Source organism: Lissotriton vulgaris, chromosome 12 (assembly GCF_964263255.1).
Source record: "Lissotriton vulgaris chromosome 12, aLisVul1.2, whole genome shotgun sequence".
In the NCBI taxonomy this organism is placed as follows: domain Eukaryota; kingdom Metazoa; phylum Chordata; class Amphibia; order Caudata; family Salamandridae; genus Lissotriton; species Lissotriton vulgaris.
The window spans coordinates 649614900-649642533 of record NC_141700.1 but is presented as its reverse complement, the minus strand read 5'-3'; positions in this window follow the sequence as shown (position 1 = coordinate 649642533).

Sequence of the window (27634 nt, the reverse complement as noted above, 5' to 3'; positions counted from 1 at the left end):
TTGCATTGTTGCACTGTGGATGCAGCATTGTGAGTTGGTGTGATGGAGTACTTTTGATGTACCCTGTTGGATCATAATACCCTCAAGCTTACTTTGCAGTGGGATCCAGCCGCATCTTGGATTCCCATGTAGAGACTTAAGCCCTCCCTTTTGCATGACCCAGTTCTCAGTGCTGAGATAGCTGAGCACATAAAGCTTTACTTCATGAACAATACTGGGATGGTGTCCAAGGGGCGTGTGCTATGGGATGCTTTCAAAGTAGTGATTACAGGACATGTTCTACATACAGCACATGGGGTAAAGCGGACTCTGGTGCATGAGATGGGTCAATTCAATTCAATTCAATTCAAACAGACTTTTATTTCAGTTATATTGCAAACCATAAAAGTACACATACAATATAAAATCTTATATCACAGATAAATGTAATTACATATCATATAAAGTGCCAAAAGTGAAAATAAAAACTCCTTTCTTCCACAAAGTTAAATCAAGACAGCAAAATGTCACAGTGTGTCATTACTGGTCCAAACAATTTCTCAGTCTAACAGACAATTTTAAAAATTCCTTGACTTGGAGGATACTGTCGCTGTACAAAAGTTGCAAATACATTAGCACCAGTCTGATTTGTCTAAAATTAAGTTTTTTAAAAAGTGATACTAGATAACGCTTGCGTGGGAATCCATAAAACTTACATAAAAATATAAAATGCAGCATATCCTGTGGAGACTTTCCGTCGCAGCCACAGGGTGCTGCCCATTTGTTAAAAATGTCTGTTTTTGGTCTAATCAACAGATGATGGAATAAGTTGAGCCTGAACCTTGTAAGGAGATATTTTTCGTGGGAGGTCAAAGAGCCAGCCAGATACGGTTCTATAGTTTCACAAGTTTTCAGCATGGCAAATTTCCTCACACTCTGTTTTTGGAGCTCCACTTCCTCCCTCTGCAACCTCCTATCCAGAAGGAAGGCCCGTTTAATGAGCTCCGGGTCCCCTTTTGTAATTTTACTTGGATGTTCAAACAGGTCCAGACGACCCAGCCTAGCAAAGTTAGATTTCAAATATTTCAGCCAGGGGGTACACATTACATTATCTAGACAGACAAAATCACTCACGATCAGATGTGTTAGTGGTATGTCCTGGTTCAACCATATTCTTAGCCAGCAGACTAAGGGGCGTAATGAAAACAGATCACTTAAATATTGTAACCCTAACTCTTCGTGTACGGGAAAGTTGGCAGTGCCTACCGGGACACACAGAAGACGCTTCAAGAATCAGTTTTCAGCGATCTGCAGGTGCTCACCATCAAGATACCCCCAGATTTCACTCCCATACATAACAGTTGCCACTGATTTAGCATTATACAATTTCAGCATGGCACAAGTAGGTTTTTGCCCCAATTTTGCAGCAAAATTAAAAATGGAGGCATTAGCCCGCACAAATTCTCCTTTCTTTTTTGCAAGATGTGGGGCCCAATTGAGTTTAGTATCAAAGAGAACCCCAAGATAAGAAAACGACTTTGTTAAAGGGATTACAGCTTCCCCGATTTTAAAGTTAAAGATTCTTTTTGATGGCTTGCCAACTTGCATGACAATTGATTTTGAGTTATTCACCAAAAGATCTCTATCTGTCATGAACAAATTAAAAGCGTCTAACAAAGATTGTAGACCCTTTTCCGTTCGTGAAATTAAAACCGCATCATCTGCATATAGAAGAATTGGAATTCCCCACCTGCCTACTCTAGGGCAATCTGCCTGAACTTCCTGAAGCACGTTATCTAGATCATTAATATAAAAATTAAAAAGGAAAGGCGCCAAGATGCATCCTTGGCGAACACCCTTTCCGATGTTAAAATTATTTGTTACACACAGGTCTTGGGAGTATCTCACATTAGCTCTGGTATTGAGATGGGTCAACTAGAGGATCGCTTGCGCGCACTTGAGGTCAAGTCAGTGATGCATGCCCAGGACCGCAATTCTCTGATTTCAGTTAGGGTGGAGCAGCAATCGGTGTTACATTGTTTTGGTACCTTGGAAGCTAGGGAGTGCAACGCTCGGGAGCATGCTGTGGGCGATACGGTGGGCAACATGTTTGCCTGGCTCCTTAAATCGGAGGTCCTGCGTTTCATGATAGGGGCTATCCGGGATGATCAGAGTATGATTTATAACACACAGAGGGGGATCAATGAGGTGTTTCAGAGTTACTACACAAGCTTATATTACAGACTGCAAGATGTGATCCTCACTGACATTAGCCCTTACTTGGCGAGCATCCCTCTACTGATCGTAAATCCTGTGTAGATCCTACTACTGGGAGAACCCCTGCAGATGTATGAGTAACAGTTGGCTATTTCACAGATAGCTAGAACTAAGGCACAGATGGCTTTCCAGTGGAATTTTATGCAGCATCTAGTGATAAATTGGCCTAACGTCTGCTACAGGTTTATGAGGATTCTTGGCGGGTGGTACAACTGCCTCCCTCTCTGCAGGAGGCACTATTAGCTGTGCTGCCCAAACCTGGTTGGCACCCTTTACGGGTCAGGTCCTTCAAAAAATTATGGCTGCCCAATTTAGATGATAAGATTCTTGGGAAGGTGTTAGCGAATAGGCTAGTTTCGATAGCATAGTGTCTGATGCACTCAGATCATAATGAATTTATCCCTGGTCGAAACACCTTTCTGAATTTGAGGAGGCTGTTCAGGATTATGGATTAGGTGTTACGGCGGAGGACATCACTTGATATCGAGAAACCCTTTGACACCTTGAGTTTGACCTTCATAATGGTAGTGCTCCAACTCTTGGGTGAGGTGTTCTTGGGGTGGATCCTGCTCCTCTATATTGAGCCAGTAGCTAGGTGGCAGACTAGTAAAAGGTTTCCGCCCAGATATGCATCATGAGGGGCACCAGACAGGGCTGTACATTGTCACATTACTTTTACTCTGGTAATTGAGCCATTGGCCAGTGCGCTTTGCTCACACAGCCCGGCTGTGGCCTATGTATTAACCCTGAATACCACATCATATGATTGTACGTGGATGATGCTTTGAGATATCTAAGGGACATGTGCACAGTTCTGGCCCCACTAATGGCTTTAATAGATGACTTTAGCTCAGTCTATGGTTTGAATGTCAACTGGGACAAGTCCATTTTGTTTTGTTTGGTCAGACAGAGGGACGGGGGTGGCGGATTATCCCCATCTACTTTGGTTTGACCGGCTGATGTTGGACATTATAAAGTATTTAGGGGTGAATGTGTACCATGAGGAGAAAGATATAATTGACTGTAATTTTGGTAAAGCTATTATGTCGATCAGACTTTTGCTCCCCTCTTGGAATGCTCTCCCATTGTCCACCATGGTTAGAGTTGCTATTTCCAAGATTCTGGTCCTGCCTAGGTTGTCAAACTCATTCACAATATCATAATTAAATAAAATGTGAGAGGATGCCACATGCAAAAGACCTGGAAATAAAATTAAAGATGCAACCGTCTGGGATTCAGACCTACATTTGGTAAATACACGTCAACAAGTGCTTCATCACTTGAAGATAAAATGGCAGGCGTGATTCCTGTCAGATTCACTACTGCTATTTGAAGAAAAACATACCAAGAAATCCTCACATGTGGATGAAAGCTGTGATAAAAGTCCCCCAATGTATCCTTACTGCATACCCGGCAAGTGCAGATTCTGCCACAAGAAATTTGACTTTCCCTGCTACTGCCATGGAGCTCCTTTACCGGGCGGCCATCTTCTATCAGCTACATTCCACGTCCTAGGATACTTGCTCTTAAATTGAGTGGAAGGATAGAACCTCCTTGACTTACAATTTGCCAGTGCTTAGCTAAGTGGCATAGCTGATATGCAGGCATAGCCAATATGCAGAAGTTGTCCGCTCCAAAAGCATGCTAACTGGGAGGAGGAACTGTAGCTTATCACAATGAGTACCTGAAGCCTGGAAGAGTAAGGGCTGGATTTGAGCTCAAGACTTGAGTATATTGAGCAGGAACTGCATGGGACCTGAAAGTTGGAGAAGGTTGTGATCTGAAGGCTGGTTAGAAACTGGATACTGCCTTAGGTAATCGAATCTGGACTGAAAAATCATACAGGCTCTCATTATGAGGGACTTGACTAATTTTAGCAAAAGCAAGTGTATGCAGTTCCTAAGGGGAAAGGGGGGAGAATGGAGGTCAGGTGTCAAAAAGTGGAAAAGATGGTGAACATGGAGTAGCTCCAATTAGGAGCAAGGGCCCTCACACACCCCGGGGAGTGTCATGCTTCATGCTGGACCTGCCAAGGCCCAGTCCTTCCCATTATGTTTGATGACTTGGTTGATTACAATGTGTGTGGTAACTCCTTTAACCACACATAATGCAAGGAGGAGGTTTGTGACTAACACTGCACTCCTGCAGTGTCCCCCTGATAAATCTCAGGACATCTATCTCTGTGGAAATAAATCAGGTAAATGGTGGATGTTTGTACTTTAAAAACTAAAAGTCCTATATTATTCACCTTTTTCAATGGACACACTCCTAATTGGGAATTATTTATTGGACCTGATGAATTCAGACTAGCGGAATCTCATTTGATCAGGTCCGAAAAGTAAACACCTGGCCACTGGTAATGAGGGCCGTACAGTGCATGAACCAAATACAAGGTAATATCAGAGACAATAGGAAAGTATAATGCAGAATCACAATAGGCTAACTACCAAAATGGTCATCTGTGTGCTAAGCAGAAAATGCTCTGTAACGAAAAGATAACAATAAGGCATGTAATGAATATCTTCAAAAAGCCCTAGGAGATGTCCTGCAGCTTTTGTAGTAGAAGAGGGTGCAGCAGCAGTTCCTCCAAAAGAGTGGAGAACCACTGTCTCCCCTTCCTCCCACCGCTGTGCAGAAAGCTGGAAAAATAAAATGGTAATAAAAGAATTTTACTACCATTTTATTTTCCAGCTTTCTGCCAACGAAGATGGAGGGCCAGTGCGTCATTGCAGCTGATTGACAGCAAGGACGAGTGGCCCCTTCAGTATGAATTACACGTCAGTTTGGCCAGCTACCTTGCTACAGCCAAACAGACATGTGCAATTCAAAATCTCCAACCATGCTGTCTTAGACAGCTTAGTTGGAGAGCAAGCACAGGGCTCTAACACCTTTCGTAGCGGTGAGGCAGCGTGCTCCAGCTAATCCAGACACTTCACTCAGGCTGCATAAGTGCAGCATCTGGATTGTGTAAGGTAGTTGGCTTTGTGATGTCACCCCGCGCTTGGATGAGTCTGGATCCCATGACTGGAGAGCACTGAGAACGTGCTGCAGGATAAGGTAAGTGTAACTTTATTTTTCTCTTTCTTAATTGTTTATTGTAATGTATTTTGATGTAATTGTGTATTTTATATAATGGAAATTTATGTAGCGCCTCACCGTTTTTTAACACCACCACCAGGAACCAAGCTTCGGAACTCACAGGTACCATCTGATAATAACTAGGGGTGGGCGGAATTTGCGTAATCGCGTTATGCAAATCTCTGCAAAACTGTAAACAATCTCCTCGAACACGCAGAAATTCCATGAACACACAGAATTGCTTGTTCGCAATGCTTTTTTACTGTTCCCAATCGCTGTTTGCGTGCTCGGGGGGATAAATATCTCGCAAACACGCATTTTGAGACTGCAAACAAGTTCGCGCTACCCAAATTTCGCGAGCGGGACGGAATTTACCGCCCAGGCTTAATAATAACAGCAAACAATACACAAGAGGGGATGAAGGGGCTGGAAAAGATGGACATTTTACTGGAGCCTGGCTCTGGGAAAGGTTCAAGTGGATTCTAAAACACTCAGAACATATTAAAGAAAAAGAAAAGGCATTTGTGAAAAGAAGGGCTAGATTCCAAGAAAGAGAGAATGCAGCCAGGGTACAGAATATAGAAATCGCAGCCAGACCAGACTTAACTAAGTGGGAAAGCAAGCATAACAGAGGAAACTTGGAAAGAACAAGCATCTGGAACATGGTCAGGAGAAACTACAAGAACCTACGGAATACGAAATAAGAAATCTGCATACTGACAAGCACAGAAGCAAAGGACAATGGACTAAAGCTCTTAAGAGGATTTTAGAACAGAAATAGCTGTAGCACCTTAAGAGGTGCTCTTGCACCAGAAAATGTTCAAGGACAGGATCAATAGCAACAAACGGATTCAGCAACAGAAACTGTTACAACAGAAAAAAATTGGATTCCGGAACAGAAGCCTCTTTAAAAACAAAAGGGTAAATAGAAATCAAAAGAGCACAAAGGAAGGAGTTTGTTTTAAAGCAAAAACAGGTTCAGAGTTTGAGAGGGAAGCTGACTGCAAGAACAAAGGGCTCTACGTTCACAAAGAGTATCTATCAGGCCAAGAAAGAAGCACAGGTGAAAGCAGAAAGCCAGATGTGAGCAATTAGCCAAGTGCTGGCACTCCCAGCTCCACCTGGAAAGTAAAGACTGAACAGTAACTGTAGGTATCAGAAGGGAAAGAAGGAAAACAGAAATGAAGTGTGGATCAGAGCAGAGATGGAGGAAATTCAAGAAAACAACTATGCATGTGTCAGTGAGTCTGTAGAGAGCAGAAACAGTGCAATGCACCCTCTACATTTAGGGCAGTTTGATGAAAGTAAACACTACATGGACTATGAAGCATAAGTATCATATTGTGAAAACGTGACCTGAAGAGAAGAGCGAAGCAAGGTTCTCTATGAGTTAGAGCGTGCTCAGTAGTAAGTAGGCTGAACGCAGGTCCCCACAGCGCACCAGTGATCTCCACTTGGTGACAGCATTGTGGAATTCTTGTACCATGGTTGTTAGGATGTTGCGTCTCTTAGCCTTAATACTATTTCCCGTAACCAGCATGGCATGCTCTGCCTGGTGTCAAGAAAGACTTATTAAGGAAATAAACCTAGTTTGGTGAGGAAGAGACACACATCTGGCACACATCAGACTACATGTGGCGTTCTACAGAACCTCAACCATAGCGTCTGAAAACCTATGCTTTCTTGCTTGGACTTTCCAGCTTACACTAGTGATATCTATTTTTTTGCTGAATTTGAAGAGTCCAATATGAACGTCAGATTTTTAGGATAACCATTTAACTTGTTACTAATGAAATTATTCAGTTTTAAATTCTTTGTTTGCTGATATCCTAAATGTTAGGTATGGCTCCAACCCATGTAGACAATGTGGGACGACCCTGCTCGGGATGCCATGCAGGCCGCACACACAATGAAGTAGGTAAGTGGGAGCCAAAAAGGTAAACCAGTTGACTACAATAAGCTTTGCTTTATGGATTATTCAGCACATATCTAGTACATCAAAAGATTCTCCATGATCTATTGCTTCCTGGCAGCTCACTTGAGCCGTTATATTTTTAGGTCTAGCCTAAAGACAGCTTCTAGCTTTTTGTTGTCAAAGAGCTATTGTGGACAGTACCAATATTTTTGTGGGTTTTGGCTCAGTCCATTGCTTACCATTGGTTGTCTTTATTGTCAATTTCATTTGCTTGCTTCTTGTTTGATGTCGTTCGTACCTCCCCAGGAGCATAGCTTATTTACCATCCTTTTAACTGGATGACTTGTAACCATTCACAGCTTACATCCAGGGAATTACCTATTCGTTTTTCTTTCAGAAGTCCATGTGAACAGTAAAAAAAAACAAAAAAGAAAATGGCAGCTGTGTCATGATTCATGCTCGTACATGCTTGGTGACGCTGGGGCTTTTGAAGTGTTATGGCGTGTTTGTGCACATGCATGATGCTGTTCAGCATCGGCAATAGGAATTTGTTTGTTTTTGTTGATGGTGAATGGCATAGGAAAAAATTTATGACAAAGTCAAAAGGTCTTCATTGGTAAAGCCAAATGGCGAGAACTTTTGGCTGTCAAGGATTGCTTTGCTCTTATCAAGTTTACTACTGAATGCCTTCTAATATAGCGATAATAATTCTGTCTTGTTCATTTCCGTGTCTTTTTTTTCTCCTTTGTAGGTTAAGGAAATTATGCCAGATACATTAGCTGTGATGTTACAGTATGTCTTCATAAAAAGTTATTTAATGTAGTAAATTTAAAAAGTCAAGTTAAACTTATTTGAATAGTTTAATTTCGAAGCACAAAGCAAATCCTGCGAAATTAGGAATTACTTTGTACCTAGGCCAGCTCTCCTTGTACTGAGGCATCTAAGTCCATGTTAAATTCTAGCTCAATCTATCACTGCCTGGCAGAGTAGGAAGTACTTGTGGGAGCCCATTGATTTGTTGGCTCCATTATGCTCTATGAATTTTGCACAGAACCTTCAAGTCAACTCGCTTGGCTACCAGAAAATCCGGCATAATGTCATGACTTTCAAGTGTGCTTGGGCCACCTGGTTTTGCACCACATGCACCTCCTTTCACTTTTATTCTCCTTTCTTTCACAGAGTGCCAAACTCTGTTATACCCCAATTCATCCAGTTACACCAGCTACAAGGCTACTAATTGAAGGTATCCAGGAGTAGCAGCTGCTATCTTCTTGTTAATCCTATGACACTGATAGAACTACCCTTGGTCCCGTGGATAATGACAGCATCAGCAAGGAGGGCTCTAAAACACATTTTTACTCTCTGAAGTATTGTTTGTCACCCCAGTAGGTCCTCAGCAGCATTTGAGACCTTTGAGGAACTAAGGTCCTCCTTACAGTGGCGGTCGGTTGAAATGCCAACCGCCATCGCATCAGGCAGGAGACCGTCTGACAATCAGTCGGCTGTCCCACCCGCCCTATTATGATGAGACTGCTAGCAAGGTGGTTGGAAAATGCTTTTTTCTACTACTGCTTGTGCTGCGGCCAGAAAAAGGGCTGCAGTAGAAAAAAAAGCACTTTGTGCACATCCATGCACTGTGTACCAGGCATCATGTGGTGCCTGGCACACAGTGCATAGTTGTGTGGGGGGTGCTACATGTGTCCCCGGGGCCTCTTAGCAGTGGCCCGTGGGAATACAGGGCCCCCACAGTCCGTTTCCTACTGCCTTTTCATGGCTATCTTACTGCTATAAAAAGGCAGTCAGAAAGTGACATCCTTATCTCTACGGTAGTGCCTGCAAGGGTTTAATCTCCATGGTAGGAATAGAATAACGACTGCCGCCCCAACGGGATCCTGGATCCTGTCGGAGGTGGCAGTTTTCCCCCGACTTCAGTGGTCCGACCCCATGAATTAAAATGGAGCTGTCGGACCGATGGCCTGGATGTCAGGCGGACCACCACCCACGGCCTGTCGGTGGTAGTCTGCCCGACATCTAAATGGGGCCCTGAGGTCATGGCAAGGCCACAACACTGTGGTGTATTTGGAGGTCGAAGGGTAAGTGATGCCACCTTTCCGATCCCCTGCATTTTGGTGAATCTATGTTCATGATCATTTAGGCAGAACAAGAATGAAACGGGAATTAGAGACAACAAACAAGTCTCTCAACTAGGCTGCAATCATCAATGAAATCCAAGTAATCAAAGAACCCTTGTTGTCTAAGGGGCATAAAAACAAAAACTGAATGAAGCCTGAGCCTAAAACTGGCCTGCCAAACCACAGAGACATTTCCAAAGTATCATGTTGCAAATTCAGAATCAAATAATTTTTGGGAATTTAAATAAACTTACATAGTAGATACCAGCATAAAGACATAATTTAGTAAGGTCCCTATTACAGGACTATTTGGAAAGCGAACATGATAATGCATGCAACTAAAGAATATTTAAAAAATCGTATGAAAAAAGTGCAAATGTTATATGATTAATAAGCTACTGCTTTTTAGCGATCAGAGAAGCATTGCAATTACAAATCTGATTATTACTTTTTTTTAACTCATCAACGAAGCAGAGGAGCATACAATGTTTAGTGAATTAATGTAATTAATAACAATGCATGGCAAGCATATTGCACACGTTTGTATAAAACTGTACAGTAGTTAATTCCTGATGCATTATAACTCTCTTGCAATAGGAAATTCAGCAGTTTTACATGCGCCCCAATAAATCCCTATTTATATAAATCGTCTATATAGCTAATACATTCTCCAAGCACACAGTCACTGAAGACATCTACCTCATTCATGTAATGTCAGGCAGGATTATTTTGTAAGTGGAAATAGCAGATAGGGCATGAAGGGCCTGGTTGAGATTGCCCCATTATTTGTGGAAGGTAATTCTGAGCTCCGTAAAAACGAATCATTCCTAGTGTGATTTTTCCTGTTACATTCACATTCCCAATTCTGCACCTCAGAATGGGGAATAACCCATGCTTTACCCCAACCCCAGTTCTGTGCTGAAAAACTCACGATTTGTGGTATTTTCCCCATGCAGGATTTACCTGCCAATTTTTGTGCAAGGAAAAAAGCTGGATTTTCACAGCCGTTGTAATCCCGATCCAGGAATCTGGATTACCGGTCCAAATACATTGAGGAGATTCACAAACATTTTGCGCTGGTTTAGGTCTACAAATGTGATGCTAGCCAGCGCAAAATATTTATTTTGCTATTTACTTTCCAGCGCGTAACTTCTTTTGCCCTGGAGAGCACCCTCAAAGTAGTGTAAAGCAGCGAGAAGCACTGCTTTACATTACTTAGCGCCGAGGGGGCATTACATGGGTGGTACCTGTGCGTTCCCATACAACTACCCATGTTTTTTGATGTAAAACCATATTTATAAATATTTGTAGACATGGTTTTGCGGCAAAAGTCTACACCCCTTCAAAGGAGGCGCTAACAGGAGAAATGCTTTAATTTCTCCATGGTTTTCCGACTTTGCATGAGGGCTGCACTGTGCAGCACGCATACAAAGTGGGAAAAGCTTTGCATCATGTCTAGGCATAGAATTTTGTGCAGGAAGGGTACCCTTTCTGTACAAAACCTATGCTAGACTCACGCACACACCCTAGCGCTGCAGTGCTAAGGTGTGTGCATGGCGCACAGCAGCTGAAATCAGCGCCGGCGCAAGGGAAAGGGGAGGAGAGAGCCATATCTCTGAAGATATGGCGCTCACCTGCTTTCTCTCTGTCGTGCAACGCGGTGCAGCCTCGCGGGAGGCTGGGCTGCGTTGTGAGACTTTTCTGAAAATCTCCCCAAAGTCTTTTGCAATTCCTACAGCAAAGTCTTTAGGCATAGGATTAGCTCAGTGCTATCCATGCCGAGCTGTAAAATAGCCAAAGCCATTTACCACTCAAGGCACAGTATTACAGCTTTGGATTGGTAAAATACCATCCAAGCCAACCTGAAATGAATAAAAGCAACCCCTGATACGTGTTTTATTCTCATTAGCGCTCTTCAGAGAAGTATAGCTTTGTCCAGACACAAGGGAGCACCCAGGGTAAGTCAAAAGAAAACCCTTTTAGGCATAGAGTGATGCATAAATTATGCAAAAAAGGAAGCAGAGAATCTGGGTAGTTCTCAAGTTTAGGTGGAAAGCAGCCCCTGTTGGAGCACTCTCAACACCAGCGACACTCTAAATTTGCTCACCTCAAATGTCTGCTTTTCTATCAAAATCTTTAAGCATAGGATTGGCACAATGCCATCTACACCAAGATGGAAGGACAAGGTATTCTGCCATTCCTACAGCAAAGTCTTTAAGCATGGGATTAGCACAGTGCTATCCATGCCGATCTGTAAAATGGCCAAAGCTGATAAAGAAATTGTGCTTTTCGTTAGATCCTGAATTTCCAAAAAATCCAGTATGTCTGTTAATTTGAAGGTTGAGGGTTTCTGAGTTGGAGTTCTCCCGGTTACATCCTTTTTGATCTCATTTGGAAGTGTGCGTGTAGTTTTAACTTTCTATTATATTTATATGTCATTGTGTGTGTCTGTGAAATCTGGTGTTGCAGTATGGGCAGTAGGAGTAGCCTAGATTTAAGATTCTCTCCTGATTAGGGTTGAAGGATATTTTGGATAGATTTATGACTGTAGTTTTTGTGCTACATATGTGATCCGTCTCAATATTTAATGTCTCAAAGTCTATTATTAAGTTCTCCCTCGTCCTCTCCCCTTTCCTTTTCCTTTTACCCCTCCTTGTTCTGCTTCATCTTTTTTGAATTCACCATTCCTTGATTCCCTCTTCCTCTATGCGTGGGCATTCATAGTAGTAGTATATATGAATATACATATATATATATATATTTGATGGCAATTATGATATATCCTATCATAGTAAGCTATGATCAGAAAAGTTTCCATTCCGATCTTTATTTAGGCAGGGTGTATGGTATTGTTTTTTGAGATTTTTATCCAAATTCAAACTAAATTTTGAATAACTAACTCACAAATTTAAAGTAAGAACAGACATATAAGTTAAATGTAATATCTTTGAATAGCATCTGATCTAAGAGAATACATAATTTTAAGACGCTTATGCAATTAATTCTTGTGGTTAAAATGAAATGACACAATTAGAACTAGTAGAAGGGAACAAACCTGAATTATATGCAGGGTCATAAGTGATATAATTGACTGCTGTGTAGACACCAGATGGAATGTTTATGAACCACTCCTCAGAAAGGAAGATGAGATACAACCTAATGATATTAGATTAATACAAGGAATGCATTGAAAGAAAAGTTGAAGTTGCGGGATAAATGGAAATGATGAAATAAGATGAATGATTGGAATTGATGTTGTCAATGAATATATAGTAGGGAATCCACAATGAAATAATTCATGTAAATAGGATATTTAGAAAATTTCCATAGTGTTTCAGGGCCCCTTATGTGATAATATGTTATGGTATTGTACATTATTTTTATGCCATGCTATGTAATCTTAAAGAGATTTGCATTGCGTGTATTTGTATTGTAATTTTTTGTATGTGTATTGTATGTAATTTTGTATGTGTATTGTATTGTGATTTTAAAGAGAATTGTATTGCATGTATTTGTATTGCTGCTAGTATGGCGCCACAGTACAATTGAGGTTTAGGTGCCTCTAGGTCCAAGTATTGAAGATTCTGTCCCAAAACAGAGATTGTTTTCTATTTATTTGATCTGGATTATCACGAATGTTAATTGGTTATGCTATATTATGTTCAATTAATGTTAGCAAAATATTTAAATCAAAAGTTTCCATCAAAGACAATCCTACATTTCATTTCCCTATTTTTTTTTAAATCCTTCATATCCACTAGTGACTCTTTCAGAGGCTACACATTCCCTATAATAATGAAACTCAGTTCTTGAGCCATTCAACACTTAAGTTGATCTGTTTCTTGACACCTTGTGTGGTAAAAAGGGAATTATACTGTTTTCTGGTGTCCAGGATGTATTACCCCCTCCTTTCCTCACCAGTTTACTTTCCTGTATTCACGGTTTCATCATATTTATGTATGTAATTACAAATATGTATAGGTGGGTAAAACATAACTTTTCAATCCTGTTAAAACACTGTACTAGCCTAAGTATTAGAAGCTGGCAGGGTAAATAGAGTCCATCCACGTTCAAGGAGGTCCCCTGTCCAGCGTTCTTCAAACACTACCCTATTGAGAGGGTACTTTCGATTTAGCACGCCGAACAGCTAATTTTTTGGGAGATTTTTTTAAATGCAAGTATCTGGGTTCTGCCTTCTGGGTGTGATTTAGGTTGTTCCAGAGTTTAAGTCCCAGCACTCTCATGGGCCTGCTCAATGTTTTAGCCATTTGATACCTCTTTGCTGAATCAGGAAGGAGGTGGCTGGTCCAAGATCCATGTATGAGGTGTGATGAGAAGATAGTTTTTGTAAGTGCCCTGGGCATGTTCTAGGTATGCATTGTGTACGGTCGATGGGATTCTGTATTTAATTTACTTACCCAAAGACCTACTTCCCACGTCTTTACTTTGACTTATCTTTACTTTCCCTTAGTTTCAATAGGGTTCTTGTCCCCAATTGGCTATTACTAGATTAAGACCTGTAATTTAACCATGTCAAAGTAAACGTAAGTGGAAGGGAAGGCATTGTTAGCGTAAAGGTGCTAAGAAGGAAGAGTTTTAGAGTAAATATATAAGCTCAGATCATGATGTAAATCACATGCATCCTAAGGATGCTTCCAAAGTATTTTAATTTGTGGCATAGAAACAGACACATATTTCAGCAGAGAAGCATTCTACCACGTGGAACAAGAGCATGGCGCATAGGTTAATCCCATATTTGTGAACAACATATTGCACCATGGTTTGGGATAACAGTGGTAAGTGTGACAAGGCCAAACTGACAAAACAGCACAATGAGAGACAGTGGATATCACAATCACTGGATATATTTGGAACATACAAAGTAGGCTGAATGGGAGAGGAAGACAAAGTAAGGTTCACGTGTATGTGAGGACCCCGGCTCTAGAAGGTGGGTCTTCACAGTTGACCTAGATTGTTTTAGAGATAGTGTGTCCCTCAGATCCAGATGAAGTGCATCTCAGCAGTGAAGGCTAATCTGAGTATGCTGCATGAACAGAAGCCGCAGTGGTTTTGGCACACCACTGTGTCTGATGCACATGTTGTGGATCATCATTAGGGCTGGAAATCTCAATTTCCCAACAATCCAACATTACTCCTGAGATAGTTTTCTTTTGTATCACATCTGTCGGGGCCTTTGCTCTTAGCCTTCTGCCGGCAAGGGAGGATGACAAGGCCTTACTCATATTCATGGAATTCTCGCAGGCTCTGGCTTCCCATAAACATGCTTTAGTAGCCTTCCTATACACAGATACCTTGGTTTGGCAATCTAATGGAATAGATTCAGCAATTTAGTTTCGTAATACATTTCTCATTTCAATCTGGCAATTGCAAACATTTTTACTTGAAATGAGCAGACTTTTGACCTTGATTTTTACACAACCCCTGACACATGTTTCTCTCTTCTTGGAGAAAATCAGAAGAGTATTACTGTAGGACTACTTTCATGATGGTTCTCAAGTACTTTTATATTCGATAAGGGCAAGTTAAGTTACTGAAACAATTTTTTGCTCTGGCTTTGAGACAGCTCTAGCTGTCTTACCAGCATCATGTAATACAAAATTATAAGTTAAACATTCATACATATATACATACATACTTTAGTTCCAGCCCTTTTTTACCACATGTCGGGCATTTGCCATTCCCATTCTTCTTCTGCCCACCATAGACTACAGTACACCATGGGAAAAAGGTCAGCATGATTCTGCCTATGGCTCCTTTTCACTGTGAGAGTTAGCATTTTGCCTGATCACATGTGCATAACCTTTTAAAACGATGTGCACTTTAGTGGCTGAGCTGGTGAATCAAACGTTTACCAATTCGATTTTCTTTCCATTCTTTCCCTTTTTATGTTTTTGCTAGTCATGTTTGTACGCTTGAGCTATGTTTTGGGTTCACTATAAATTCAAGCCACTGGTGCCTTCTCTTGGCCCAATATAAATCTGATTTTCATTTCACGTACATTAAAACTAGAAAGGATTTTTATACCTGCTCTAAGAGCACCTTCTTGCTGGGAAGCACACTACAGATCTATTCCAATTATGTGCAATTATTTTTTTTTTATTAAAAAATGTATTATAAGAATATGTTTTTTTGTGTGCTTTTCATACAAAATCATAAAAATAACTCATATAAGCTTGCCCAGGCCCGACGAATTGACTTAAAAAATGCTTGTTTTCATTGTGGCACGACCTGTTTATCCTTTCCCTTAGGCCTCTGCAAGGATGTGTCCACCGGTGTGGTACTAGCACAGTTATGGTTTACCCAGTATTATAAATGTAAACAAAGGACAATGGTGCAAGGTGGTGAGATGTGCAAGAGATATCCTCTGACTGTTGTGATGCAAAAAACATGGCTAACTTTGTATAAAGTATCCATTCTGTCCTGACAAATGCTAGGAAATAAAGGAGAACCAGGGTGGTCTGAACCTTCCCAGAGCACATTCTGCCAGGGCTCAGCCATGCAGTTAGGGTACCGTGCAGGACAAACCAGCAGCCAAAAATCGAGAGTACAAAGTGCACACAGACAATGACGGACACTAGAGAAGAAGCAGCAAAGGGCGAGAGAGCCCGAAGAGCTCAACCAATGCAGCAGAACACTATTTAGTCATTCTGACTTTTTATATTTTTAAGAAGTTTTCATTAACCCCTTTCCTGCAGGGCTAATTCCCCTGCGGTGCGGGTGGGAGGGGAGCCGCGCACGGCGCCGCGGTGCTCGTGCCGAGCTGAGCTCGTCACGCTGCACAGCGGAGCTGTGCTCATGACGAGCTTAGCTCGTCACGACTCCGCCCACTCAATGGAACGCCCCGCACAGGAGGGGAATTTTCCCCGCGTGGGCGTTCCATGGCGGTTATGATGAGCTCAGCTCCACTGTGCCTCATGAGCGTCGAAAGTGTTCAACAATTCCTCCTGAGACATGTTTTGATCCGCAGAGGACTATAGCAATTCATTATCTGCTCATGTGTATGACTATCTCATTTAAACTGCAAGTTCCCACACAGCTTCATATAAGACCTGTGTGATAAATGCTCAACTATTAGAGGCTCAAAGCTGAAGTTTTGTTTGGGGAGGCTACTTAAGGAAGCCTGTATATGACACAACTGAAAAATGTCCGGTCACTTATGTAGCAGGAATATCATTTTTGTTTTTGTAGAATGTTTGCAAGATGCAGTAGTAATAAGCCAACTGCATCCAAACTTTCAAACCTATTTGAAGCTTGTTGGACAATCTATAGGTCAGTGTTTCCCAAACTTTTCATAACTATGACCCACATTTTAGAATGACAAACGTTTGCAAACCACCTAGCAATAACACACATAAGGCCTTGGTGACTTTTTAATGAATTAGTAGACATGCTTTCAAATTGCTGTGAATTAGCAAAATAACATACTATTTAATTTTTTTTGCATTCTTCTGTAACAGCAATTGTTTGTAAATGTCACGTACTTCACCTCGCCGTTGATATGTCTTAATTTGCCTGTGTCCAAGATATTAATCTGTCCATTAAAAAGTGGCAGATGGTGAACTGCACTAGTGCTGAAACATTTTTCAAAGTGGGGTGCTGGCCGGTGGCATCTGTTTGTTAAATTCACAAGGCTTCAGAAATATTTTGGTGCTGAATCCAGTGATTTTAGAAACTTTGAAAAAACCCTTCTGCAGCACAGTATAGGTGTGTGAGTGCACACACACATATATAGCTCAAACACTACCCAGGGGCATTGGAACGTTTTACATGAGCACCAGGTTCTAGGTTAAATTACATAAGGTCGGATTGATTTTTGTTTTAAGAATGGGAGAATAATTGATTTGCCCAAAGCCAATGCCAGGATTGAAATTTTGTTCCCCAGATCCAAAGCTGACAGCTCTAGCCATTAGGCTACATCCATATTGAAAGTCAGACACACGTATGATTGTATAATATTACATATAGTGAGCATAATCACTCTTGAAATTGCTTTGTGATGTAGAAAAACAGCAGTATAAAATGTGGAAGGTTCACTCAGCGTCTTGCAAAGGTTTGTTTTAAAACTGGACTTAAGGACATAATTCAGCACATTTGCATCAGTGGTACTGAAATCATTTTCAGAGTAGAGGGGCTCACGTCAATGTTACATCTCCGAAGTCATAGGAATTGTGCAAAATCCCAGCTTCTTACAAAATGTAGCTATTGTATTCTACAAGAGAGTGGTATAAGTGTAGGTTGTGTCTGGCGGTGCATTTTCGAGCACACTCACAAATACATTTCTAAAGCATACTGCCAATTACATACAGCACATTTTCTATTGACATGGCACTATATGTGCACAGACGTACAGTTTTACTAATAAAACTATACAGCAGACAAATGCTAATTTGTGGAAATAGTGTTTCGTAACTATTTAGCATTTGCCCATCACCATCGCCTTAATTTGAGTTGTTCCTATGAAAATCTTTGTTTCCATCAGACTTCAGAATTATAAAAAATGTGCATTGTTTTTTGCTTTCCTAACTACATTTTGAAATATGGCTACGGTCCATTTACAGGTATTTACATTTTGTTATGTTACAAAAAATGACACCCTACAGCATTTCGTTTGACACTCCTTGTAGTCAGGCAAGAGTGTCACATAGTTCACTTTAACAACATCTCAATTTGTAGAGAGAGAAAGAAAAGGAGACAACAATCCCCACGTTAAAAGAATAAGCAGCAGTTTGTCAGAAGACACAGCCTGATATTTGACCTCTGTATTTAACCTTTTTGCCGCAGCTCGATTTCCGCAGTTGCGCGGGTGGCCTAGGGGGTGGTAGTGGAGCCGTCATAAGTCACAGGCGGCGTGTGCTCATGACGGCGTGGAGCCGTCATGACCCGCCCACTCACTAGTTCGCCCGCACAGGTGGGGAATTAGTGCTGCGTGGCGGAGCGACAGTTACATGACGGCTCCACCCCATCATGAGCACACGCCGCCCATGACTCATGGCGGCATGGAGCCGTCATGAGCACGGAAAGGGTTAGTTGCACAGCAAATGTGAAAAGATAAATACAAAATGTAATGGCACCTGTATTTTTTGTCTTTTCGGACTCACCAAAAATCAGCTGGCGACCCACCACTGTTCTAGATATTTCTACAAACCTTCCACACATTTCTAGGTATAATGATTTGCCTAAAGTCATCCAACTTGTTTGCAGTTATAAACCGAGTGTACGATTTCATTACAGACTCAACCCCGGCCAGTTACTGAGTTGAGCTTGTTACACAACAGCAATAAGAAAAATAAATAAAAAACTACACAAAAGTAAAATCTAAAAAGGAAAAGGTGAGCAAAACCATAAAACTGAAGCAAGTCCACACTGTCTTACAAAACAGATGGCAGTGACGTAAATGAGAAAAGAAATGCTATCCAAATTATATGGAATATATTTTCGTGCAGATTTTTATGGATTGTAGCTTTCCAATTTCCGAGAAAATGTTCCGTTGTATTTTCAGTGCAGGGCCCAAATATTTTAGAGGCACTTCATTAGAAGGCTTTAAACATTGATATTTTGGCACTACAAGAATCGAAGAAAGTGATTTCAGAAAAAATGCTGTCATTGATGCTAAGGAAAGTAGTACATTTAGTGTTATGCAGATCTTGGGAAATCAATAAAAATGCTAATAAGAATTATTGCTGAAAATGTTCAATTAAAAAATGCCTAACTTATTCAGTTCCTAAATGTATTATATTTTATATAGTTTAACCTGTGAGACAGTATGGCTCCTATTAGCATTTATAACTACCAAAAAGATAATCCTTCAGACTAAATTTAAGTGGACCACAGGGTACTGGATGGCAGGAGTGGCACATTTAGCGGTGGAAAAAACAACAGGGGGCTTAAGAGTGACCGGCTCGCATTCAGAACACAGTAATTTCAGTAAAAGAAACTCGTGTCAAAAGGCGTTTCCTTCTCTTTTTGGGATAGCTTTATAAGCACGTTGAAAGTATATGCTGAAAACCTTCCATTAGCCTATGTTGAATTATTATTGGTTTAATATTTTCCATGAATGAAATTCAAATACCGTAAAACTTGCCCCTGGGATGTAGTCACTTTTGGAAACGGCACCGTATAAGGATTAAGATGTCTCCTGGAGCACCAGACTGCTGCCTCACATCTTTTATTAGTTAGTACCAGACTTAAATTGTCGTCTGATCATGATCATGATTTTCTATACGTCAGCGTGCATATGTATATTTTTCCTGGAGTTTTGTGTGCAGTAAATTGTAGCTGGATGGCAAAGAGAGAAAATCTAAAATATACCCTGTTTGCATTCTGCATATTTTCGCAATTATTTGTGGTCCCTCAGTGGACCGCTAACGAGTCACATGAGGGTGTAACTTATCCACCTTCACAGTAGTTCCAACGAACGATATATATACATCGCAATAGACTGGCACATTGCCCTCAGAAGAAACTCATGCAACTTCCAATGGACCCTCACGTTACTCTCTGCAGCCCTTCACAGGACCTCAAGAGGCAGTGACATCCCACCATAGATCCTCTCCGGCCCCATCAGACCAACAGATGCCCTGCAGTTGACGTTCACATAGTTGGCAATAGGCTCCCCCATAGCTTGCTTGCATGCTCTGCTGAATCTTCAGGTGGATTCCAACACAAGAAAAACTGTCACTAAGGCCCCCATCACCAGTCGCTTCAACTACGCCAGTGCCCTCTACACTGGCTTCCCCACCCAGCTTCGCAGAAGACCCCAGACCATACAGAACGCTGTACCCAGACTCATCCTGGACCTCTCCAAACGAACATACATCGCCCCCCTTCTGAGAGACCTCCTATGGCATCCAATCTAGAAGAGATGCCAGTTCAGGATCCTCACACGACCTTCACGACCGAGGACCTGCCTGCATCAACCATTGACTGAACTTCCACCAACCCTCCAGGCATCTGCACTCCTCATCACTCACCTTTGCAAACACCTCCCACATCCATTGCAGCAGTGGCCACTCCTTCTCCTACATCGCTGCCAAGACCTGGAACACCTTTCCCCTCCATCTCTGTACAGTCCCCTCACTGAAGGACTTCAGAAAGAGACTGAAGACCTGACTCTTCGATTGAGAGACAGCACCCAGACAACCCTAGTGGTGACAGTGTGCGCTTAACAAATGCTTCTTTGATTGATAGTTTCTAAGAGACCATCTCATAGCAACTGGAAGAACAACCCATAAACTCAAACAGGCCCTTGTATCTCCTCCCATGAGCAGTGGTGTAGCAAGGGGAGCAGGTGGTGGATCGCCCCCGGCGGCACAAGTTTTGGGGGCGACGGCCTACCCCAGCTCTTGCCTGCAGTCTCAGGACGCAAATCGCCAGGGCTAACACTCCCCCTGCTCTTCCATGTGGCCGGAGTGGCGACAATCCGTATATTCACCAGCACCCGCCTCCAGGACTTCAATGAGGCCGCTGCGAGGGGCAAAGGCAGGGACCGCCCTGGGCGGTCTAATGTGTAGCTACGTCATTGCCCACAAGCTCTCACAAAGCCCCCACCAAACCCTCACACAGCCATGAACACATTCACCCATACATAAAAAACATTATTTAACCCCCAACAAACAACCCATACCTTTCAATAAACCATCACATATCCATCATTTAGCCTAAATTGATGGTACCACAGCTCCTCTTACACCTCACATTTTTAAAGACACCTTCACGTAGTCCTCGTAGGTTAGGTAACTGTCTTTAAGTTCAAACCCTGTCCCTCCTAATTACCATATTTATGCAACTGGTCGACTCTCCTCCCCCTCGCCCCAGGGTTTGCATGCAAGAAGGGCCTAATTAAAAAATGTTAAATTACTTCTCGTTAATGCCACATTCAATGAGAAAAGATGCCACGGAGTTGTCAAAGTGAATAGGACATATCTTTATTGACCGTCAGTCAGCAGCAACTGCCGCCCACAGAATCCCCTGTCCCCAACGTTCCTATTCAATTCCAAACCCCACATATATCCCTTCTTTCCATAAAATATAGAATGCAAATGATAACTTGTAGAACAATGAACAGGAAAATAAAACCATACTAACACTAATTGTGCAAAATGAGGAGCACAGAATGAACAGGGTGCAGAAGAAAACATTATCAATATGAATTAATGCATAAGATAATCGCTATACTGTGCTGGAAGTTTCCTGTTCCTGACTGCCCCTTTAACAGCTGTACCACTACAACCAGCTCCGGGAGCAGTGGCATCATTGTCAAAATGCTTACCCAGCTGCATCCCGCCGTCCTTGAACACCACATCAACGCAACCCCCCAAACTGTCACAAACCACAGTGTTTTTGTTTTTAGGAATCACAGAAACCATACTCCTACGCCACACCTTTCCTCACTCCACCACAATTACATGATTGCGAACCCCGACCACCCTTTTAGGAATAGAAAACTTGGAGAAACCCTTCCTTACAACACCCGGTTTCTTGATGCAAACCCAATCACCAATTTTGACCAACAGTTTCCTCCCACCAACTTTCACCCCCACATTGCGGGTCAATGCTTTTCCACACATCCAACACTCTTCCAAGCACATCACTGTCCACCAATTTCCGATCCATCCAATCTTTATTCAAATGAATCCCTGCTACTCTCCATCTCATAAGGGTGAAAGGGGACGCTCCAGTCGCACTATGTAGAGTTATTCTGTACGCCCACAACATTTCCATCATGACCTTCTTCCAACTCAAGTTATTCACTTTAGCTAACTGCAATTGATCTTTCACAACACAATTAAATCTCTCCACCAACCTATTACTCCTGGGGTGGTAAAGAGACTTTTTATTATGGCGAATACCATTCTTTGCAGGAATTCAGTCATCTTCAAAGATACAAACTGGGTTTCCATTATCTGTGTTCCTTGGGATAACCTTCTCTGGCAAAAACATCGCTCAGGAAATCCGACACAACAGACCTGGAAATACACTCAACCACCTTCACCTCAGTCCACCTTGAAAAATAATCAATCAGTACTAAAACAAATTCCGATCCATCCAATCTTTATCCAAATGAGTCCCTGCTACTCTCCATCTCATAAGGGTGAAAGGGGACACTCCAGTCGCACTATGTAGAGTTATTCTGTACGCCCACAACATTTCCATCATGACCTTCTTCCGACTCAAGTTATTCACTAAAGCTGACTGCAATTGATCTTTCACAACACGATTAAATCTCTCCACCAACCTATTACTCCTGGGGTGGTAAAGAGACTTTTTATTATGGCGAATACCATTCTTTGCAGGAATTCAGTCATCTCCAAAGATACAAACTGGGCTTCCATTATCTGTGTTCCTTGGGATAACCTTCTCTGGCAAAAACATCGCTCAGGAAATCCAACACAACAGACCTGGAAATACACTCAACCACCTTCACCTCAGGCCACCTTGAAAAATAATCAATCCGTACTAAAAGAAACTTGGGTGTGCTTCCCAACACCGCAAACGGCCCAGAAATATCCAAAGCTAACTTGTTGCAAGGCATGGATGGCGGCTCTACCGATACAATGTGAGACGGTACAGTGACTTGAGACTCATCGCTGATAGCACATGCATTACAATCTTTAAAAACTGTTCAGCCATCTTGTCCACAATTGGCCACCAGAAATCCTCCCTGATCCTCCGTTTAAGTGCTCTAATACCACCATGACCACTATGCGCCCAGTGTAAAACCTTCCTTCTCAGATCTTCAAGAACTACCAATAAACCCCTTCTCCGAACAATACCATCGACAATGGATAATTCATCACTCACTTTCTCAAAAGCAACAAGACTTTCCTGTAACACCTTAGCCTTGGGCCAACCTTGTACCATATACGTCTTAACAAGGGACCAAACATTATCTTTTTTCAACATTTCTCTCCACTCCTTTTCACACAACGCTCCATTCAATGTCATATCCGTAGTAGTCTTGACAAACAGAGTACTGCAAAGTTCCTTTTGCCAGACACATGCTCTAACACGTGTTGGAATTCTTGAATGCAATACTGCCATTTGGAAATACAGGGTGTAACTCTCCCTCCACCACGAGTACTAAACAAATCCACTAAAGTCTTGTGGTCCGTACGTACAATGAATTCCCTTTCCCACAAGTAAGTCTTGAAGTACTCAGTTCCCCAACACATAGCTATAGCCTCCCTCTTGATGGTTAAATAAGTAGCTTCAGCTCCATGAAGCGTACGGGATGCAAAAGCTATAACCTCCTCACTCCCATTCGAGCATTTCTGAAACAATACCACCCCCAAACCAACACCGCTAGCATCTGTCATCAAAATACTCATATCTTTCAAAGGACATGCTGACACAATATTTCTCAAAGGCAAGTTCACACTGGTTTGACTACACATATCTTATATTCTTCCTGAGTAGGTTACGTAACACAGAAGTCTTACTAGCAAATTGCGGAACAAATTTTGCATAGAGCTCCACCAAACCCAGATAGGATCTGAGTTGATCCTTGTCCTTAGGTGATGGCACATCTTAAATGACCTTTAAGATCTTTAATTTGGGTCTCACTCCTCAGCAGATACGTGGTGTCCCAAGTAATCAACACCCGACTGCGCAAATCTGCACATGTCCTTCCTCAATGTCATACAACTTTTCCTCAAAATATCCAAAACCATCCTTGCAAGTGCATCATGCTCAACATTATCTTTGCCGTATATCAAGATGTCATCTTGAAAGCACGTTACCCCTTTCATTCCTTTGAATAAAAATGACTCATTGAAACACAGAAGATGCCAACGCCTACCCGAATGGCATGCGTATATAGCCGAAGGCACCTTCTGGTGTTACAAATGAAGTTAAGTGTTTGGAGTCATGGTGTAACTAAATTTGGTGATATGCTGCTGACATATCCAGTGAAGTGAATACTGCAGCCTGATCTAAAGTGGCTAACATTTCATTATTATTTGGCAAGGGTTGGCGATCCACCCAAATATTACAATTGAGATTGCGGAGATCCACACATAAGCGCAGAGACTTGTCCGCTTTACGCCCCAACACAATTGGGGACAATCATTCTAATCCTTCGATGGGGTTAATGATTGACATTGCACACAACTTATCAATTCCTGTTTCAACTCCTGTCTCAAACATAAAGGTACCTTACTAGATTTGTGAATCACAGGAATGGCATTACTTTTTAATACAATGCGATGTATCTCGCAGCTTACCTAACTGGTCACAAAACACCTCCTTGAATCCATTGAACTACTTTAATCTTTCAAGATCACGCTCCCTCGCAACAGCACTCAAACAAGGATTCACTAACCGATCCTTAGTTAACACTACTTTAGGATGGTTGGGATCCAAAATGATGTTGAGTTCTCCGTGGTCATCCCAACCCAATATATTCAACCCATCTTTCACTACAAAAACATCAGTATTAGTACAGTTGTCACAAAACTTCAAATCAGCTCTGAATGTGCCAACAACCTCCACTTTTTTCCCACCATAAGCAAACAGCGGGGTCACTGGAGAACCAGAATCCGCCATTATGTTGACACTTTGGCCGTTAATTAAGAGGTGACAAAATGGTGGTTTCTTTTTTCTCATTTTCTGATGACCACACAATTGTCGTCTAGCTGTCCTGGCTCCTCTTCCTTAATCATTACGATATAGGCTTCACCCCCCAAACTTTCATTGGCGCTATTATCTTTGCACACGGCATTTACAGCTTTCTTCTTTTGACTACTCGCTCTGCAAAAATGGGAAAAATGACCTCTCCTGCCACATTTGAAGGACGTCTGATTTAAAGCTGGACAATGTTTAAAATTACCCATGTGTGACCTACTGCTTCACCAGAAACAAACAAAGTCTCTATCCGGTTTCCATGAGGGCCCTTTGGGTTTGCTCGTGGATTTGAAATTCTGACTCTTAAATTTATCAGTTCCTTTTTTTTAGCAACTTCACCCCCACATTTTTGTGCACATTTCACCTCCTTACATTCTAAATTAGAACGAGTAATAGATAATTCTTTCATGCAAACATGTAATTGTTCATTGCTTCTAGCAATTTTTAATGCTAGCTCCAAACTAAGAACTTCAATGGCTAGCAGTCCTCCTTGGATTTTCCTATTACTAGTTTTTTTTTAATTAGCTGTTCATGAATAATCTCCTCCTTTAAGTCACGATAGTTAAAGTTTAAAGAAAAAGTATGTAGCGCTGACACAAAATCGTCAATGGATTTTGCAGGTAGTTGTGCCTGTTGCAAGAATCTGTGTCTTTCCAATAACACGTTCCTCTTTGGTGAAAATCTTGTGCTCAGAGTTTGAATTAATAAAGAATATTTGTCTATTATTGGGTCAGCATAATTCTCCCTACTGGAAAGTACATGTACAGTTTCAATATGCAACGTCTGCCCTCATAACCTAATTTGTATACCAACAAAACTTTTTTCTTCTTGGACGTGGAAGTATCCCCATCTATTGCGTCTAGATATGCCTCAAAAGCTTCACGCCATTAAACCCAGTCCAACGGTGGAGAGCCAGGATTTGCTAGAAATGGAGGTGGCGGAGATATTCCCTCCATAATGCTGTATGCACTCAAGGTGAGTTGCTGCCACCAATAAATGCCAAAGTTAATCAACACAAAACTGAACAATGCTAAAAACAAGGTTGAAATGGTAACAGGACACAACAGGGATTGTTGATATACAAGAATGAATTTTGTCATAATGCGCACCACTCTATGGGGCAGGTAAAGTCAATAGGTGCAGAAAACTCCAGGTGTACCTATCGACGACTTTTGTTTTGAAGTGCATACACTGCGCACGATAGGCAAAATCACCCAGGTGTGCCTATAACCGTTCAATATTCAATAATGAGTGAAGTATTTTTGATTGACAGGCAATGATATGGGTGTGCCTATCACCGTAATGCCAATGTAATACCTCCATGATGGCCACCACACGTCCGAGGACGCACAGCAGCGGCGTCTGTTCAGCATGCAGAGACTTGCTGACGTTGATGGGTGGCACGCTTACAACCGTGCGCACCCGCTGCCACCACGCGATGGGATCGTGCACTGTTGAATCGGATTCTGTTTCCCAGACACCGCACCCACAATGGAGATGGACACGCTGACATCAGCTCATCGCCACTAAAAAGATGTCCCGGAGTCGTCAAGGTGAGTAGAACATTTCTTTATTGACCGTCACCCATCCACCTCAGCAGGAACTGCTGCCCACAGAATCCCCTGTCCCCAACGTTCCTATTCCATTCTGAACCCCACACAATGCTTTTCAACCATCAATAAATAATAAAACATAAACATAAAGGGTTATGGTCATGCAATGAAATAAAATCTCCCTCTACAAAAATGTCTCTAACCACATTAAAATGGCTCCCCTGTGCTAGGTAAGCACTTATTACCTAATAACAAGAGTGAAGCTCCCCTCATTATTTGAGATGTTGAAAGTCTTGGACTAGAAGTATTCCCAATATGCAGGAAAGATTTTTAGGGCCTAATTACGAGTCTGGTGGTCTTCCGACTGCTAGTCTCGGCATGGCGCAGCAGTGCCAGTCCATCATTTTGCCTATTATGACGTTCACCGTCATATCGGCGGTGGACTTCCGGCTGCGCTAGGGATCACTCATTCCCTGGCGATGGCTCTGCTGCACCACAACGCAATATGGTCAGTGTGTATTGGCGCAGTCCTGCTCAATATATTACGAGTTCCTGCACCAACAGCCATTTCATGGCAGAGCCCCGCCATGAAAAGGCTGGCAGTGCAGGAGCCTCATGTGCCCCCTGGCATGGGGATACATTCAAGGTGGTACAACATGCACCCCCCCCCCCGTCTGTATCCCCGGAAAGTTCCAGCACAGCTTGGTGGTCCACGTCCATGCCGGTACTTTTTGCCGTACTCATTGTGGTGCCTGTTTTGTAGGCATCGACATGGGAACTGCAAAGGACCGCCCACCATATTACAAGTTGAACTCTTTCAACGATCATTGGCCAATGGCATTATTAAGACGAGGAGGTGGTGGATAAAGGGATCAATTTAGGTTGAGAGGCCAGGACACTCTCCAATGTCAGTCAGCCTTCATTGCTACATATCTCCAAAGCATTACAAGCAATGGAGCTTGGCATGCCAAATAATGACTCCCTTTTGGCAAGAGTTCCAGGTGGCATGGGTGACATCAGACAACTGTCCATTCTAAATTCAGCTTGGAAGGAGACAA